The sequence below is a fragment of the Alligator sinensis genome, unplaced genomic scaffold, assembly GCF_000455745.1.
Source record: "Alligator sinensis unplaced genomic scaffold, ASM45574v1 scaffold377_1, whole genome shotgun sequence".
NCBI classification, from domain to species: Eukaryota; Metazoa; Chordata; order Crocodylia; family Alligatoridae; genus Alligator; species Alligator sinensis.
Genome location: NW_005842047.1, coordinates 2,554,044 through 2,560,101, shown reverse-complemented (window position 1 = coordinate 2,560,101; position 6,058 = coordinate 2,554,044). Strand labels below are relative to the sequence as shown.

At 42.2% G+C, this 6,058-nt stretch overlaps 1 protein-coding gene across 1 annotated transcript in view; it reads left to right on the top strand.

The window, feature by feature from the left end:
- Positions 1–6,058, top strand: part of LRPPRC (leucine rich pentatricopeptide repeat containing) — a 166,692-nt gene that overhangs the window by 239 nt on the left and 160,395 nt on the right. The gene's annotated exons all lie outside the window — the stretch shown is intronic.

Genomic DNA, 6,058 nt, shown 5'->3' with positions numbered 1-6,058 from the left:
CGGCCGCTGCTGTCCGCAGCCCCTTCGCCGTTGGGTCAGGTGCTTTGAGTGCCGCGAGAGCTACTCCCTGGCAAGGGGGGAGCTTCCTTTTCTGCTGCCTGTTGGAAGCAGGCGGGTAGTGGCCTTCAGAGGGCATCTTGTCCAGCCGCGTGGCTGAGGCCGCATCACCCGTCTGCCAACTATCCCATACAACTGTAATATAACGTTTAACAGGTCCCAAACTCTGGCAGATTGCACACCAGCGATTTGAGAGGATGCAACCTTTGAGTAGCACCAGCACGCTTTTGTCAGGTCAAGTAATGATGATACATTTGTTCATGCCTACCACTGATAGGCTGTGTGTGCACTGCTGGTGGTACATGTACCACAGACTGGGAACAGCTGCTCTGGGAGATGAATCAGAAAGGTGAAATAAAAAGATTTTAGGAGGCATGGCTGCATGCGGAGCCATTTCAGGATAACTGCAGCTGCTCCTGATGAGGTTCATTTGTATCTGTAGCAGGTCCAGCCAGGGCCACAGAGGTGAAGGTGAAAAGTTGTTTATTATCTTTCTTGGAGTCCGTGATGCTGAGAGCTGCTTCTTTTGAAATCCTGTTTCTCCCTTTTCCCCTGGCTCAAGGACATAGTGTTCATTGCCTTTTTCCCAGCGGGGCCAAATGGACCCATGCAGAATCCAGTGAGAACCGAGTCGAGTTGATTGATGCTGTGGTGGGTGCTCCTAGTGTTGAAGTAGTTCCTCTTTCTCCCTTAGAGGTGACTTAGCTCCTGTAAGTCACCACTGTGGCTTGTAGCTGCCAGTGGGAGAATCCTAAAGCAGCAGGGCTGGTAGGGACCTCTAGAACAGTGGCTCTCAACCTTTCTTATACCAGGACCCATTTGTAAGCATCAGTGGCCAGTCCTGACCCACTGCCCCCTAGTGTCTAGACCAGGGGCAGGATGTGTGGGGGAAACATGGGGGGGGCCTGAAGCAGCCCCTGGCAGGCTGGAACTCTGCCAGCCTGCAAGGGAAAAGCCTCAGTTTCCCACATTGTTCTCCTTTAGAGGAGAATCCATTTTTAAAGTTTGTTTGCATCCCTTTCATATATTCTTGTGACCCACAGGTTGAAAAATGCTGGTCATCTCTTTCAGCTGCTTGCCTGAGACAAGATCATCCCTATGCAAACCATAATCTAACCTCTAGGAGGTGAATTAGTCATGTGAAAAAGCAATATTTAGGGCTTGGCTACACCTGGATCCATTTCAAACTAGCTTCAGCTGCTCTTGACTAGGTTTATCTACAGATGAACTTGCAAATGAACCTTGTGGATTGGAGGGGGGGAAACCTGTGGTTTAGTTAATCCACTTTGAAAGCCTACTTAGCTAACTGGAAACTAAGCTACTTCTATTCTGGAAGAAATCTCAACTCATGGAGTTACTCATGAGTGGGTATTGTGTTTTAAATCGCACTATACTTTAATGTAGCTATCTTTCCAGCATTGTATATACAGTCTAATTCCAAAACTTAGAAGATCAACTGCTTTGTAACTGCAGATCACTGAACTCCTGTTGCTTGCATGGCCTCAGTTAAGGCTTTTTGCCTTGTAAGGATGTTGACTAGTTTGTAAAATGTCAGGTTAGTGATAAAAGTCACAAAAATTATTTGTTCAGTTTTAATTGTCTGCAGGAGAAGAGACCATTCTCTTTATCCTTCATAACATGCCGTAATATAAAAATGGAAGTATGGGGGTGATTCATATGTTAATCTTGTGGAACCATCTCAGAGTTCCCAGGTAAGCTCTCACCTTGTGCTAGTGTGAGACCTGCATCTGACAACTTACACTTAATGGAAGGTATACATGAAAACCTCTTTGCAGGCCCAGCTGAAATGCAAAGCTAATCCATCTTAAATCTGGTGTACGCAGTCTAGTTTTTCTTGCAGAATTTCAGATCTTCTGGCAAAACTGAGTGAGCTTCAGAGCTCCTCTGCAGTGACAGAACCCCTTCTTTCTGCTCACAGATCTACCACCTTTCCAATCAGAAGAAAGCTAGTGTTTGCTGCAGCAGTCCCTTTGCCAGCTGTGTGTTTCCAGAGTGTACCGTGCTATTGAGTGGAGCTACTAAAACTGCACTGATGAGCATTTGGTGGTGGGTGGTTGCTGTCTGCTCCTGGAAGTTCTTGGTAGCAAAGTCAATTAGTGTAGACACAGCCTTATTTTTATAGCTTCAATGGCAGTAGAACCGACTGGTTGCTGAATTGCATTGAAATGAGACAGGGGCACCAAACCATCGCTGATGTTATTAAAGCAAAACTGGAAGAAGGCAATTTTTTTAATGCGTCTCTGCCCCTTACCACTTGATCTTGCATCCTCTGCAGGCTGGGCTGCATAGAGAGTCTATTTGCTCTAGTGCTCAAATATCAGAATTTCACTTTGTCCTTTGGACTGGATCAAGTGCAAGTTCTGAAGTTTTTCTTTTTGTGTTTATTATCTAATTGTCTAAATCCAGTCATTCGAAATGTAGAATACCCATTTAGCTTTTCATTTAGTGAAATTTTTGTTTCTATCAGAGTTCATACCTGGAGATAAACGTCTGGATTTCAGCTGAAATCTTCATTCCCCTGTTGTCACTTTACACACGCTGGGTTCAGGGTTTTGCAAAAACTAAGGAACTTACTTGTTTCATAAATATTAAACATGCATGGCATATATGCTTAGGCAACTACTGTATGTCATTTCTGCGGTCCAATGTTTAACTTAAGGAGGTGGGTATCTTTTGATAAGAAAACTACCCATAATGCAGTGTGTGTTTACACACTCTTCAAACTCACCCATGCGTCCCAAGACAACAACATTTCATGATCAGAACCTGAAAATTAATTTTGGAATTTATTCCATGCTATATTAAAAGATATTGAAGAAGCCCTTTCATTTGTGATAGCTAGAAATTGGGCTTAGATCTAGCAAATCCACATCAGGGAATAAATAAGCCCTACCAAGGAAATGGGGCAGATATTTTGAAGACCAGAAATTATGGAGGTTTGCCCTTCTCTTAAACAAACACCCCCCCCCCCCCCCCCCAACACCTGTTGTTGTAGCGTCAGGCATCACTCAGCTGGGTTTCTGCTAGATGATTCCAGGATTATACGAATTCATCAGGTTTTCTGATGATCCTGTGTTAGGTTCAGTCCCTGTATACATAACTGTAGGGTCTCTGAAAATACCCCCCATCTGCTGTGAGGCAACACATTAGAGAATGGGTTAAGAGGCATTTCCTAATATAAACAAGAATTCAAACTTTGAAGAATTAAATGAGCTGGTTATAATCTGTTAATTGCACACAGAACTCCTGAAAGAAGGGAGAAGCCAGTGCAGGTTCCCTGTTCTTCCAGTTTATTTGATTAGCAGTGCCTGTTTCCATGAGCAGTAGCTGGAACTTCAGGATAGCTTTTACGGACCTTCTCAAGTGGAACTTGAAGTAGTACAGTCTTCAAACGCACCCTGAAAATATGGCAGCTTAGGTTCAAGCTCCACTCCTTGAAAAATATCATATGTAGTAAAAAAAGTACAAATTCTGCTTGGGTAGGTGAATGAATAGACTGTTGCAAAGATGTAAAGTTTAGCTCGCTTATGATTGGCATGAATACTATGCTTAGTCTGAATCATGGGAAAAACAAAACCTTGGCCAGCAGCAGATAGTGGGGAAGAAGTAGAATGAACCACTGCTGCTTCCTGGGAGTGATCGCAAATACCTTCAGCAGAAAGTAGATGGCGTAGTTGTGAATCTGTTCTTTTTCTCTTGGCAACTAATTTTTTCTGGCTTCATTAACGGCTCTACAGCCCATTTACTTGATATTCTACTCTTGTAGTCAGTCATGCCATAAGTGGGGATCTAAAGGAATATTGGGACAACCTGGCAAAGGAATTAAGGCTGGGTTAACATTTACACATAGGTCAAAGCAACAGTGCCACTGAAACAACTCTATTACTGCCAGAACCTGAAAGAGTATGTCTGCATTATGACAGCAGTGTCCCCCATCTGGGATGGTCCTGAAATACAATTCAGCGTCAGTAGGCACATCTAGAGATACTAGAAGTGCAGTAGACGAATTCTACTTTAGTGCATTATGGTGGAAGCTGTTCTAATGCGCTAATGCACAATAGAATTAGTTTACTGTGCATTAGCGTCCTGGAAAAGATACGTGCTAGCGCTGCTGCACAGTAGTGCTGATTATAGTGCAGTAAGTTAGTACCTATTATGGGGCATTAATGCACGTGTAGATGTGCCCAGTGGATAGCTCTTCCATTGTAGGGAGATAACCTGAGGACATTAAGACAGTGTGTTCTGTGCTTGCAAGTGTGACCAGATTCAACCATTGTGACCTTTTCAATAACCTTTCCATTAATCTTGGCCAAAAATCCTGTCAGTAGTGTTTAATGGGTTTGGTGGGTGGTATGGTCTCTGAAGCAAAAACACACTGGGAAGGTTCATGATAGTTGGTGAAGTTACTGATGTCAAGTGGAGTTTTTCTGAAGAAGGATCTACTCTTGTCTTGCTGAATTGGTACTGGTGGGAGGCATTAACCATCAGGAAAGGACTTGATTTTCCCTAGTGCTGGAATTTTTTATTTATTTATTTATTTATTTTTTGGACAACTTTAAATTGGTCTAAAAACCGTTCCAAGCAGCTTACTCTGCTTATCTGAAATATCCTTTAAACCCATTCTTTGTTAAAGTTTCTGTTGTATAGCTTCCCTTCTAAAAGGTCTAGAAAAGAGAGATTAGACTTAGCTGTAGACCATCTTGAAAGCCAAGTCTTGTTTTCTTTTTGCAAGCAAAACTCAGTGGCCTCTGTTTTTCCACGAGAAATGATTGGAGAGTAGGTTAATACCAACATGAACACGAAACAAGTACAAGGACACAGTTCCACATTCAATATAGGACAAGTATATTATAGTTTCCATTTCGCACAAAATATTGGTAAGTACTATTGGAAATATTATTGTCTTTAAGCACATATATCTTTAAATTAGGCAGACATAAAACAATTTGAGAGGAGGTTTGGATTTTACAAAAGATGAAGGAAGTAGAGTTTTGAAGTTTGCAAGCAATCTGATGGAGAGCAAGCACCTGATAGAGGATATAAGGGAACTGTTCCAGGTGTATGGTCAGCAAGGAAGAGACATGCAGCCATAATTTCCAAAAAGAGATGTAAAAGGAACAATAAGGGCATAGTGGAACTGAAAACACACATCTTGCTGGCACGGAGTCTTATGGATGAGGATGAAAGTTTTGTGTTGAGATGGCTCTGTTTAAGGAATCAAGAAGTGGGGCTGGTAGCAGTGCCAGAAAGGGGATATGGGAAGAATTTGGCAAAAGCATTAGCACAAATTCTACCACCATAGAAATAATGTTAAATATCTTAATATTAACAGAGCCTATAGCTTTAAAAATATTTCATGCCACCCATGCTCTTCAGCTGTAATAGAAGAAAATAATCCAGTGAAGAAACAGTAATAACTGTTGAACTTCAGGAGCTCCTACTGCAGTACAAATAACTTTTGGAGAATTTACACAGATTATTGAAGGAGGAGAGAGAAGTTTGAAGTTGGGTGCCAACAGGTGAAATTTCAAAATGTTATAAGAAACCTCCAAAAGGGCCAAATCTTATGTCTGGGAAGCTTTACAATTAATCTGTGTTTTTTCAAGCATTTAAGGCCACCTGAAAACCCTAAAGTGTTGCAACAACTTAAGTTATTGACATCCTGCCACTTAGTGAAATCCCTAGCCCAGAGGTAAACATTCAGGCTCCCCATACAATACATAGAGTTAAGCTGCGGAGGAATGGAATCTTGTACCAGCTGAGTGGACAGTAGTTTTAAGATGGATAGAAAAAAAATGGGAGAGGAAAGGGGATGGGGCTTTAGGCACTGATCTGGCCTGGCAAGCACCTCCCCTTGTTTGGGTTCCTCAGTTCTGAACCCCTTGCAGAGTTTGGTATCTAAGCCCAGTTTTCCAATCTGGGAAAAACCAGAATGGGTATCACTTTGGAATAGCCAACTGCCCAGTGATTACAGTATCTA